Source organism: Adiantum capillus-veneris, chromosome 3, assembly GCF_014529385.1.
Source record: "Adiantum capillus-veneris isolate H3 chromosome 3, ASM1452938v2, whole genome shotgun sequence".
In the NCBI taxonomy this organism is placed as follows: Eukaryota; Viridiplantae; Streptophyta; class Polypodiopsida; order Polypodiales; family Pteridaceae; genus Adiantum; species Adiantum capillus-veneris.
The window spans coordinates 146,481,728-146,495,185 of NC_140933.1; the positions used below are offsets into that span (position 1 = coordinate 146,481,728).

The window sequence follows — 13,458 nt, forward strand, 5'->3', positions numbered from 1 at the left end:
TTTGGAAAAAATAGAAAGATTCTTTTATTGGCATAAAATGCGAAAAGATGTGTTTCGTTATGTCACACAATGCACTATATGTCAAAAGGTAAAAGCTCCTCGGGATAAGCTGCAAGGCCTCTTGCTTCTGCTGCTTATTCCTGATGGACTTTTTCAAGATATTTCCATGGATTTTGTGACTAATGTTCCACCTAGTTTGTATTCAAGGAACACTCAATGTTTGACAATTGTTGATCGTTTCAGCAAGTTTTGCATGTTAATTCCTTGTAAGGCCACAGTCACCGCACAAGATGTAGCACGGTTGTTCATCAAGCATTGGTACCCCCTTTGTGGTTTGCCAAAATCGATTGGATGTTAAGTTCACGTCCAATTTTTGGCGCGCACTCTTTGAAAATTTTGGCACTGGCTTTTCATCCACAGTCAGATGGTCAGACAGAGATTTACAATCAGTTGGCTTGTGATGTTTTAAAGTCATATGTGCATGATCATCAGTCTCATTGGGAGCTCTATCTCCCATTGGTTCAGGCTATTTTGAACGACTCTTTTTCCTTTGCCATTTGTCGAACTCCGTATGAGGCAGCTTTTGGCCGTCCATTCCAATCACTTTTGACTCGCTCGGTCAGTCAAATGCTTGGTGCCAATGTTGAAAGTCAGTCGTTGGATGAGATTTCTAAGAGTATGAAGCTTCGGCTAAGCAAGGCTCAGGAGTCTTACTCACGGCAGGCTAATAAGCATCGTCATGTTTCGATCAAGGAAGGGGATTGGGTGTATTTAAGAATCATGAAGCAACATCTTAAGCAAGTTGGAAAGAAGTGTCCAAAGTTGTCTTTTCGAATGTATGGTCCATTTCCTGTCATTAAAAAGATAAATGAGGGTTTCAATGAAATTGCAATTGCCCAACTCATGGTCAATGCACAACGTTTTCCATGTTTCTTGGTTGAGTGTTTCAGGGAACACCTCCAAATGACATTTCGGAAGAAGAAGAACCGGAGATCATCGATGAAGGTGAAGTCATGGAGCCGGAGCAAGTGTTGCTGGATCGGTTTCGCCATGGTTCAAAAAAGCAAGTGAGACAGTACTTTTTGAAGTTCAAGGATCACGGAACCCACAAAGGAGCGTGGGTTGATGAAGAGTTTTTCAAAGATTATCCCGAAATGTTTGCAGCCTACAAGGAAGCCATGCAGATCGGTACCAGTACCTCACTTTAAAAAGGAGGGGATGTCACGTGCACATCTAACCTTATGTGCATGTGGACAAGCTACTTCATGACAAGGATTCAGTCAGCCTAGCTTAGGAAGTGTTCTGGCACTTTTGTGAGTCTGTTCGCAGACCGTGTATGTCCAGACACTTAGTGTAGATGCATATCCTCTGGTTGCACACAACATGATCATTAGATTACCATCAGAACCTATCAAGAGCATTTTTACAGTGCACATACCTAATTTTCCTATTTTAGCCATTTTTCACTCATTATTATTAAGTGACTTTTGTTGGGAAACTGGGTAGGGCAATTTACCTAACCCAGTATATAAGAAAAGCTAGCGCTGGTGTTTTCTGGCAGAAGAGGCAACAGACCACAACTGAAGTGCACCTTCTCAGCAAGACCGGCAAGGAGACAGCGTGTCACAGGACGGGCACCACGTGCCAATAGAAAAGAACAGACTGAACAGACTTTTAGCACTTCAATAACAAGTGAATTGAGAGAGAGAGACGATACACGAGACGGAGTGGCGGAATTCCACCCCAGTGAGTATTGGCCCCAAACCTTGGCGCCCCTTTCGGTATTTCTTTATATTGCATCAACACAGTACAAGCCGGTACTCCAGACTCTGCACCTTCTCCAGGAAGCATGCCAGAGAATGAGCCCTTAGTACATATTTAAAGGCCCTTGGCCTATGAAAAGCAGTTTACATGAAAAGCCTTCAAACTCAAAAGCTTTTGGTCCAAAAGCAATGCCAAAAAGCTGCCGTGTAAATCACGGAAGTCCGTACAGCAGTCGGCACAAAACGCGAAAATCCGTACAGCTTGCCACGTCATCATGTCAGCGCAATTTTCAAAATTCTGCCACGTCATCAGTTTGCGCAAGTCTTTTGTGTGTGTGTGAGAGTCTAGCTTTATTTGAATCCTTTATGTCACTTGGGGCCCCGTTGGACCGGGTCCCCATAAGTTGGTAGGACTTCTTCTTCTGTTACTTGTTCTTCTTAGGGTTTAGGCCCCTCGGCCGGCATCTGCAAGTTGGCTCCATTCTTCAGGGCTTTGACACGTCAGCAGTTTGTGACATAGCGTTTTCAGCCACCCAAGATCAACCAGCGTTTTTCATCAACAACAGAAGAAGCCTAGCGTTTTCAACAGTTGCAGATCAGCCTGGCGGCAGCAGACTCCACAACGTTTTTGTTGCAAATACAGATTCAGCCCTAGCGTTTTTGGACCAGCATTTCAGCCTAGCGTTTTTGCAGATTTCCGGCGTCATAACCTTCTCTACATCAGCGTTTTCAGTTTTCAGCATCTAGATACCGTAGATCAAGTCCCGAACGTCGCAGATCTCACCTTTCCGCAGCAGATCCTCACCGCATGGTCAGATCAGCCAGTGTTTGCAGATTCAGCCCGGAAAACGCAGATTTCAGCATCTGTATTTTCAGCGCGTCGTCGCCGCATCGTCGTCGTCACCGACATAGAGTGAAAATTCAGCAGATACAAGATTTGCAGATTTCAGCCCTTAGCATTTTCAGATTTCAGCTCATCTTGTCGTCGTCCTCATCGTCGGCAAGTCCATTGCATTGTAGAGATTTGTGCAATCAATAGTATTCCGCTCTCGGCATAGAGAGTGGGGCCTTCGGAGGAGGGTTTGACAACATTCTGGTGTCGTATTCTTCTCTCTCTATCTCTGTCACGTGACACATCCAACCCTATGTGTCCGTGGACAAGCTACAACATGATCAGGGTTCAATTCAGTCCAGTGAGTCTAGAATAGGAAGTGATCTGGCACTTTTGTGAGTCTGTTCGCAGACCGTGCATGTCCAGACACTTAGTGTAGATGCATATCCTTTGGTTGCACACAGCATGATCATCAGCATTCCCATTAGAATCCATCACGGGAATTTTCTAGTGCATTTATTCTATTTTACCTATTTTTGATATTTTTTTTCTTATTATTTTTAAGTGACTTTTGTTGGAAAGTAGGTAGGGCAAGTTGAGTAAGTTTGTATATAAGCAAACCTAGACTAGCACTAAATGGCAGAAGAGGCAACAGGAGCCAAGCTCAGCAGGCAACTTCTCACCAAGACCAAGCCTTGGTGGATTCTCTCCAAGCAGCAGATCCCCCCCATCCTAGCATTTCTTCATCAACCATTGCCTGGCGTTTTGCACCAGCACACATCGCCAGCCAGCCCCAGTGCTTAGCGTTTTGCATTAGCATCCTCGCCAGCAGAAGATATCACCTAGCGTTTTTGCAGAACCTCAGCCTAGCGTTTTTGCAGAACATCAGCCCTAGCGTTTTTGAAGACCTCAGCCTTTGCAGATATCAGCCTTTGCCATTTTCAGCAATAGAAGAGTAGCAGATTCAGCCCATAAAGAAGTAGCAGATTTAGCTTGGTAAGAACCTCAGTTTTCAGCCCTTAAGAACCTTTGTTTTCAGCCCTAAACCTGCAGAATTTCAGCGACAAAGACCCACAGAAACAACCCCAAAATCAGCGTTTTCGAGCTAGCTGCAGATTTCAGCCCATAGCGTTTTTGGACAGCAGATACAAGATTGCAGATTTCAGTCCTTAGGTCGGTCTCGCCATCACCTCGTCGACACCGACATAGCCTAGACTTGCATCAGTCTCATGCATACCGTTTGTACCAAATTGTGCAATCATAAGTAGAACGCTCTCACCGACGAGAGTGGGGCCTTCGGAGGAGGTTTTTACGTCTCTAGTGTCGTATCTCTCTTCTCTCTCTATCTCTCAGTCTCATACACTTGCACGCACAGTGTCCATTCACTTTGTTTGTGATCATAGCATTCTCTCATTAAGAACGAAAGGCTATCCCTTCCATAAGAACTAAAAGGAACCTTGAGCACAGTTCGGAGCACTCATCTTGAGCAAAGCGCAAACATTCATTCCGCTGCACCTTGCATTGGTATCAGAGCTTTGGCAGCGTTCTGTATCACTCAAGAAAGGACCGAAAGAATCACATAATTTTTTTTGCTTGTTGCAGTCGCATAAACCCAAGTTCGCTTGGGCGTGTCGATTCCTAATCGTGTTTTTGAAGAGTGATAGGAATCCCAGGAAAGGAGGGCTTCTCTAGCCTCCCCTTGTGTCTCTTTTCACTCATTAAGAACGGAAGGTTCTCCCTTCTGTAAGAACAAAAGGAACCTTGAGCACAGTTCGGAGCTCTTATCTAGAGCAAAGCGCAAATATTCATTCTGCTGCACTTAACATTGGGCGTGTCGATTCCTAATCTTGATTTTGAAGAGTGACAGGAAACCCAAGAAAGAAGGGCTTGTCCAGCCTCCCCTTGTGCCTCTTTTCACTCATTGAGAGCGGACCGTGCACTTAGCGGCCGGCCAATCGACGTGAGGTGGGAAAAAGCAACCTTGGTGTGAGCTCAAGGCTGCCAACGGGTGCGCCCGCAGAAAGGAGTAGAACTCGGGTGAAGAGAAGACCCTTCTCAAACACGGTTTGCAAGTGAAAGAAAACCTCAAGAACCTCAAGACCCACAAGAACCCATGACATCAGAATGGTCATCACTTGAAGCGGAATTGGTATTTTGCTTGGAGGTGGTGAGCATGAGCGAGGCGAAGAAGAATTTTCCCCACCAGGAGGTTTTTCCGACCCTCCCCCTTCCCCATCTATGACAAAGATTGACTCCTATGGAGGAGTTGAAGCAGATGTTTCTGGAAAGAAAGTTAGAACGCGAAGAAAGAGAAGCAAAAAGAAAGGCCTACGAAGAAGAAATGGCAGCCATAGATCGTGACTACGAAGAAGAAATGGCAGCCATAGAGCGTCAGTACGACTTGGAAGAAAAAGAAAGTCGAGCAAGATTTGATCGCGAGAACAAAGCACGAGAAAAGGAGACTCTCTCAGTCTCTTCTTCTCCAAAGCATGACACACAAGATTTGCATGATTATGAGAAGCATGATGATGATTTGATTGACAATGATAAGCATGATGATTTGGATGACAATGACAAGCATGATGAGTTGCATGAAGATGTGATTGTTCACAAGAAGGATGAGTTAGTTGATGCTTTTTCTAGCAAAGCTAACCTCGTTGCAGATTCGCTCAATCACGAAGGATCGATCTTGGCTCTCGAGCCTAGGTTCAAACAACCCCCTCAGGAAGAATCGATCTTGGCTCTCGAGCCTAGGTTCAAAGACCCCTCACTGGAAGTATTATGTGTCCGCATGATTAGTATGCACGCATTGTGCGAGTGTTTCATTCGTGATTGTTTCCTGTATTTTAGTCAGCGTCTTTATGTGATCCCTTTTCCTAGGCATGACATATTGTACGTTGAGCACGTTTCACTCATGAATGAGCACGATGTATGCGGATTGTTCATGCAAAGCTGAAAAGTATGGATGTAAGGAAGTCGCATTCCATGTCTCTTCCTTGGCATGATAGATTTGTAGAAAGAACACATGAAAGTATGAGCACCAAGCATGGGCATTTCCGTTGTGAATTGCCACAATTGATTGCTCTAGATCATAAGAGAAAGATTCGATCTCATTGTTTGCGTGTGTGTGGCGAACGGTTTGGCACTCCGTCTCTTTGTTCATCTACATTGCATGCACAGTCTTTGAGGAAGCCGAGATTTTTCCCACTCACTTTACATGGAATAGGTATGTTCATGTTTTTGTGTTGGAAGTGGTTTCATGAATTTTCAGCCATGGAGATTCTTGAAGAAGAAAGAAGCATGACTCTAAACGAAGTAGAAGCATTGAAGGAGCCACAGAAGACTTTGTGTCGCTTTCGGCGCGGCCCAAAGAAGAAGGCATTGCAGACCTTTATGAAGTTCAAGTACTGCACGACCCACAGCTCTGAGTGGGCCGGCGAAGAGTCTCTTCCAAGATTTCGGATGCTATTGGTGATCTCCCTTGACGCCATACAGTTCAGTACCAGTACCTCACTTTGAAAAGGAGGGGATGTCACGTGACACATCCAACCCTATGTGTCCGTGGACAAGCTACAGGATGATCAGGGTTCAGTTCAGTCAAGTCAGTCTAGAATAGGAGGTGATCTGGCACTTTTGTGAGTCTGTTCGCAGACCGTGCATGTCTAGACACTTAGTGTAGATTCATATCCTCTGGTTGCACACAACATGATCATCAACATTCCCATCAGAATCCATCAGGGAAATTTTCCAATGCATTTAGCCTATTTTACCTATTTTTCACATTTTTCACTTATTATTTTTAAGTGACTTTTGTTGGAAAGTAGGTAGGGCAAATTGAGTAAGTTTGTATATAAGCAAACCTAGACTAGCACTAAATGGCAGAAGAGGCAACAGGAGCCAAGCTCAGCAGGCAACTTCTCAGCAAGACCAAGCCTTGGTGGATTCCCTCCAAGCAGCAGATCCCTCCCATCCTAGCGTTTCTTCATCAGCCATTGCCTGGCGTTTTTGCACCAACACACCATCGCCAGCAAGCCCCAATGCCTAGCGTTTTGCATCAGCATCCTCGCCAGCAGAAGATCCCACCTAGCGTTTTTGCAGAACCTCAGCCTAGTATTTTTGCAGAACATCAGCCCTAGCGTTTTTGAAGACCTCAGCCTTTGCAGATCTTAGCCTTCGCCATTTTCAGCAATAGAAGAGTAGCAGATTCAGCCCATAAAGAAGTAGCAGATTCAGCCCCGTAAGAACCTCAGTTTTCAGCCCTAAACCTGCAGAATTTCAGCGACAAAGACCCACAGAAACAGCCCCAAAATCAGCGTTTTCGGACTAGCCGCAGATTTCAGCGCATAGCATTTTTGGACAGCAGATACAAGATTGCAGATTTCAGCCCTTAGGTCGGTCTCGCCATCACCGTCGTCGACACCGACATAGCAAGGTGGAAAGGTACACGTAGTGTATGGTACGGTTTAGGTACGTACGGAACGTACTTCCGTACTGAACCAACCTTTAGGTACGTGATAGGTACGTACCATTTGTAAAAAAAGACAATTACACTAAATTTAAGTTCACAGACCTTTCAAAATTCAGCCTCATTAACAATGCAATGCTTAAAATGAACATATTGATCAAAAAACTTAATGACTCAAGATTCAATACTCAATGAGAAAACCAATGACCATAAATCATAAGACCAAATAACAACTACAAAGTTCAAACATCATGTCCATGGCATTAGCCAGAAGTGGGCATATACCATACAAACTAAATCAAGATCCAAAACAAAGTACTGTGAAATACTACAATGCCATAATAACAATAAAAGTTTGCTGCAGCCTGTCCTCCAAAGCATGAAGTCACCAGTGTGCACTAAGACGTGCGGCCTCAAAAGTCTGTGTCAGATGCGGAAGATGAATCGTCGGTAGAGAGCAAGCCCCCATCATCAAGGACATTGCCCTCCTCATCAAACTCAGGGTCAGGCTCAGCATATGTCAACTCTGGTACAAGCACCCTGCACCACAAGCCTCCTCAGGCATATCAGCAATCTCTGCATGGATGAGCCGGACAGCTTCATTCACTCGCCTACGAATGGAGCGAATAGGAAGCTTCCCCCTGCGAATACTCTCTCGTCTCACAGTGTCTGGATCTCCTCCCACCGTGCGTAGAGGAAGGCTAAGAGCTCGTGCACGTGATCTAGTCACACGACGATCCACGCTCTCGAGCTCTCTATGCAGCTCTCTGAGAATCTGCTCCTGCTCGTCTCTAATCTGTCGGTCCACCTCCTCTGGTCTAGGATCATCTACCATTTTCAGCTCTGTCGCATCAACCTGTTGAAGAGTAAAATAAAGTTAAACTGACTTATTTATGGCATATGCTTGCAGGTTGAGTTTACAGTGGCCAACATCAAGGTAATTACCTGTTTGGGTTGCCCCAAAGAATGGTAACTCCGCACGAGCCTCATGTTGGCTCTGCAATACACCAACTTCTCCAACTGAGAAGTGCTAAGGCGATTTCGAATCTTCGTGTGTATGAGAGAGTAAGCACTCCAATTGCGCTCACATGCTTCAGCCGAGCAATCCTGCTCAGTGATCAAGCAAGAGCGCAATCATCAGCAAGAGAGTGACAAGTGTCAAGTAATATAAAGATGAAGTTAGAAGTTTAAAATGATATATACAATGTAATCATGGATGGCAGTTTCCTAACCTGGGAAAGGATACGAAGAGCAATGCGTGAGAGGTTGGGAAGACCAACTCTCCCATACGAGTGCCACCACGTCAAAGGATACTTTGTGGCTTCCTTCCTCAAAGAAACTGCTCTCGTGAAAGAAGCGCCAATGCCATTCATGTAGTTGGTGAATTCCTTGTCTATCCCAAGCTGATCATCCTCTGAAAACATGAGCCCAACATACTCTGATTGTTTTGTGCTAAGCAAGGTATCACTCCATAGCTTTGGCGACCTGTAGAAAGGATGAAGCATGGCAGCCATCGCATGTATGGGACGGCTTATGAAAGTCCAGCGGCTCTCAACACATCCCAATAAATCTGATCGGCTGAAATATCAAAACAACTTGTCAATACAAGTTAATTGTTATAACTTAGACTTGATGGTTAAAATAGACAAGTTACAACCATTAGAACATGAGGAACCCTTACCGATCAATAGTCAACAGATCGCATTTGGAAACGTGGTCTTTCATCTGCATAAACAGATGATAGACTAGTCCCAAGGTCGATCCCTCCATATCCGTCAATCGAAGGAGGACGTAGACTGGCTTGAGTGCCACGGAAAGAGCGTGCACTTTCTGCCAAAAGCTCTCATCAAGGATCCGCCTCTGCAAGTATTTTGTAGATTCATCCTGCGATCTTGACATGCCTCGCCATTTTGGATCCACCACTGTCTGTAGTAGTGGATCTCTAAGTTTGTAGAGCCTCTGTAAAACCAAGTAAATGTAGGCAAACCTGGTTTTTGAAGGTCGAACCAAAGCCAAAGTGCTATGGCTGCGGAAGATAGCAAGAGCCTGATGTTTCTTGCGAAAGAATGTGGTGACCTTGACTACATCTGCAACTATGGGCTGCACCCATGAAAGTTTGCCAATATCCTCCATGAGCAAATCCAAACAATGTGCAGCACATGGAGTCCACACTATGCCAGGAAAATGTTGCTCCACCATAAATCCCATTGCCTTGCAATTAGCTACATTATCTGTCACCACCTGCACAACATTCTCCTTGCCAACCTCCTCTATGGCTGTTTTGATGTGACCAAAAATAAACTCAGCCGTGATCTTTTCCCCTGCTTTTCCTGCATCCACAGCACGCAAGAAATAGGTGCCCAAAGCAGAAGACACAAGAATATTGATTATGTGTCGTCTGCGTATGTCTGCCCAACCATATGAGATAATGGTGCATCCAAACTCCTTCCATCCAGCTTTCACAGGCGTAAGCGCCTTGTCAATTAAGGCCTTTTGTTCATCTAACATAGTGGTGCGCATCTTTGTGTAATCAAGACCTGTCCATGTCTCAGTAGGCCCCACCTGTGCAATGGATTTTACCATTCTTTTCCACTGATCTGTGCGCAAAACATTGAAAGATATGTTGCACTCAATAAGAGTGCGACATATCTCCATCTCTGCCACCCTCTGACGCTCTTTCACCCAAGCCTGAGAAGAGATGCGACTAGGCAAAGTGGTTTGCGTTGGTGTTTCAGATGTACCTTTTTCACGTGGCAAGGAATCCTCACCTTCACCACCAACACGTGCTCTCTTCCTGGAAGTAGGGGGTTGCATGGAGGCCGAACCTCCTCCAACCTCTGTCTCCGCACCTAAAGACTCCAGCTCTCCAACAAAAGCATCATGTAAAGCATCCTGTGTGCTGGGAGCACCTCTCAAAACAGGAGCACCAACAGGAAAATACTCTTGAATAAGCTGCTCCCTCAAAGGTGATGGTATTTTCTCACATGCACCAATGTGATCAGTGCACCCGATGCCTGTCAAGTGCTTTTTGACTCGGGTAATAGTGTTGGTGTATTGGTCCCCACAATACTTGCATTGCCATAAGCGTGTACCAGAACCTTGCTGAGAAGTGGTTGTGATGATCCTCAAAACATTGGTGTGGAGCGACCAGTTGGGGTTGGTTTTACGCGGCATAATGAATCCTGCACATTGCAAATGCAAAAGAGTGCACGCACATGAGGAGTACGGAGTGCGAGAGAAGAGTACGGAGTGCATGGTGGCAGAAGCAGTACCTTTTCACGCGCGTAGCTCGGCTCTGCAGGACTCTGTGCACTGCTCTGCAGACTTCTCTGTAACAGAACAGAGACTCTTTTGCTACAGTGGTCGATTAAAAAAGCCTAAGGCTTCCCCCCTTCACAGTAATAAGCCTAACTGGAAGCGCTCCCTAGCGGAATTTGTCCGAGCAAAAAACGCCCAAAATTTTTTTATGTCGTACCGTACCGTACCGTACCGTACGGAAAGGTGCCGTACGTACGTACGGATTCTACCCTGCGACATAGGCTAGACTTGCATCAGTTTCATGTATACCGTTTGTACCAGATTGTGCAATCATAAGTAGACTACTCTCGCCAACGCGAGTGGGGCCTTCGGAGGAGGGTTTTACAATGTCTCTGGTGTCGTATCTCTCTTCTCTCTCTATCTCTCAGTTTCATACACTTGCACGCACAGTGTCCATTCACTTTGTTTGTGACCATAGTATTCTCTCATTAAGGACGGAAGGCTCTCCCTTCCATAAGAACTAAAAGGAACCTTGAGCACAGTTCGGAGCACTCATCTTGAGCAAAGCGCAAACATTCATTCGGCTGCACCTTACAATCTCTCGGTCTTAGCACCTTCATTCACAGTGTTTACCACTTTGTTTGTGATCATTTGCACTCTCACTAAAGGAACGGAAGGCTCTCCCTTCCGTAATTAAAAGGAACCCTTGAGCACAGTTCGGAGCATTCATCTTGAGCAAAGTTCAACATTCATATTTGCTGCACCTTATATATCCTTCTCATCCTTTTTTGCTATATGTATCAATCCTCCCTGAATAAAACTGCCACCCCCCCTGAGCCCCGCCCTCGATGCTCTGATTGGGTCTCCTGTCTACAAGCTCTCCCCATGTATATCCGCTCACTATGGCAATGATTGCCCAAGAGCCTGATGTGTCTCAAAATAGAAAATGATGTCCCTCCCAGTGAAAAATCCTCGAAGGCACCTACACCAAGTAGAAATCCATTACAATTCTAGGCGGCCACCTTTAATTTAGTCCCATAGGTCACACACCATCATGTGGAGCGTTGCTCCATTATCACGACCCTCCCATCTCTATAAAAAGCAATTTTCCCTTTTTTCCTTGCTGCTCTAATCTCTGGCATTACCTCCTTCATAGAAGTAATTTGTGAGAGTGTGAGGTCGTCCTCAAGAAAATACCCGTCTTCTTAAGAGTGGGTCTTTTCTTCAAAAAGGCCTCCTTTGCTTCGAGAGAGGGGAAGCGGAGGATAAGCGTTCTTTCCTTGGAAGTTTCCCCCTTGCTTTCACTTTTCTTGTTACCTACTTGCCAAGCCTTTGTATGCACTGGCGCAGTAACCCCCATCATAAAGATGAGCTCGTTGACCTCTTCCTCAACATTATCTTGGTCTTTGAGCAGTGTGACATGAAACGTTTCGGGGTTTCGTGCGTTTCAAGGTTTCGAGGTTTCTGAAACGTTTTATTTCGGAGCTCAAAGAAAGTGAAACACAGGTTTCTTTTATATGTATGTTCATATAATTATAAATTGAATATACATACAATTTACCTTTCAAGTCATGTGAAATACCAAAATCTAGATGTGAGACTTGAGTCACGAGTGAACAAGGTAAGTCGGTAGCAAGCTGCAACAACGTACATGAAAGACCCGGGCCAAGCTGACGTGTAAGAGAGAGAGAGAGAGAGAGAGAGAGAGAGAGAGAGAGAGAGAGAGAGAGAGAGATTATTCGATGTGTGTGAGGGTAAAAAAATCTATCGATTTTTTGAGGCAGCCTTTGTGCATAGCTTAAAAAATCTCCAAATGGGTCAAAAGGGGGCAAGAAAAAAATCAACTAGTTTCGCTCGTTTCGCCGAAACGTTTGGGCCGTTTCGTCGTTTCGGGGTTTTAGAGGGCTGAAACGGGTTTTTATGTCACTATGGTCTTTGAGGCCGGTAATCCTCACATGTAAGGAACGCACATGCCTTCTTTGCTCCTCTGCTAGTGTCAAGTTAATGATGGTGGGTGTGGGGGTTGATTCTTAGCCTTTGCCTTTTTTGGTGACCTCAATCCATTTCTTGGCCTCATTCGCTTTCTTTTGAATTTTTGTAATTATGTCCACCCAAGAAGTCATCATTTCTTTATTTTGCTCCTCCCCTTCTTTGATGACCTGCACTTGCTCTTTTATGGTGTTGAGCTCTTCCATTACCGATGGTTGAAGTTCCCCTTCTTCGAGCGCACTTTGTGAGCGCACCTCTTCAAGCTCCTCCTCGAGTCGTGCAATCTTCTCATCCTGGGCCGTCACCCGATCCTCAAGTGTCTTTATCGTGCCTAGGAGGCTGCGGTCGTTTCCTCATGTCCGCTTGTTCTATCTATGCGCTTATTCCACAATTTGTGCAATTCCTCTGAACCACACTATGCATACAATAACATTTATCACATTATGCATACATTCACCACATTATGCATACATTTTCGCCCCTTTTCGCAAAATATGCCACCGTGCTATACCTGCTGCTGAAAAATCCTTCTCGTTGGCGAAACCCTAACTGACTTGCTACTGTACTTGGCCTGCTGCTGACAGAACTGCTTCACCTGAGATGCTTTGGACAGTCAGCAGTTCACCTGGTCTGTAGCAGGCAATAGGCAAGGAGGGATGCAGCAGGAAGTGTGCGCTAGGTGCAGCAGGCAGTGTGCTCTGCGTGCGCGAGAGAGAGAGAGAGAGAGAGAGAGAGAGAGAGAGAGAGAGAGAGAGAGAGATGTGAAATGAAACGAAATGTTATATTAACGTCTTCAAAAGGCCAAAGTGACCTATGAGACCATAAAGTTACAATGTGGTGGATCCGATACAAAGTCAGAGTGACAAAATAACAACATAACAAAACAAAGACGAAGATATATACTATGGGATCCTAGACTGGTCGATGTGAACTAAGCAAAATGGGCGGCTTGCTGGGATAGCTAAAACACAGGAGATCTAGCATCCGTCGTTGGCGGATCTCATCAATCTCCTCCTTGGCTAGTAGTCTGACCGGGCGTCGTGCATGCCTGACCAGAGTGCTCCGAATCTTTTGACGTAGCTTCCGTCGATGGTGTGTAGTCCTCAGTAGTCGTGGGCTCCTGGATTTTCCCAACTCATTCGCTCGGTCGA

At 45.3% G+C, this 13,458-nt stretch overlaps 1 protein-coding gene and 1 pseudogene across 1 annotated transcript in view; one reads left to right on the forward strand and one right to left on the reverse strand.

Moving 5' to 3' along the window:
* Nucleotides 1-13,458, forward strand: part of LOC147461876 (putative phospholipase A2 homolog 1) — an 83,828-nt gene that overhangs the window by 54,367 nt on the left and 16,003 nt on the right. The window lies entirely within an intron of this gene.
* LOC147461877 (uncharacterized) lies at nt 7,320-10,234 on the reverse strand (annotated as a pseudogene).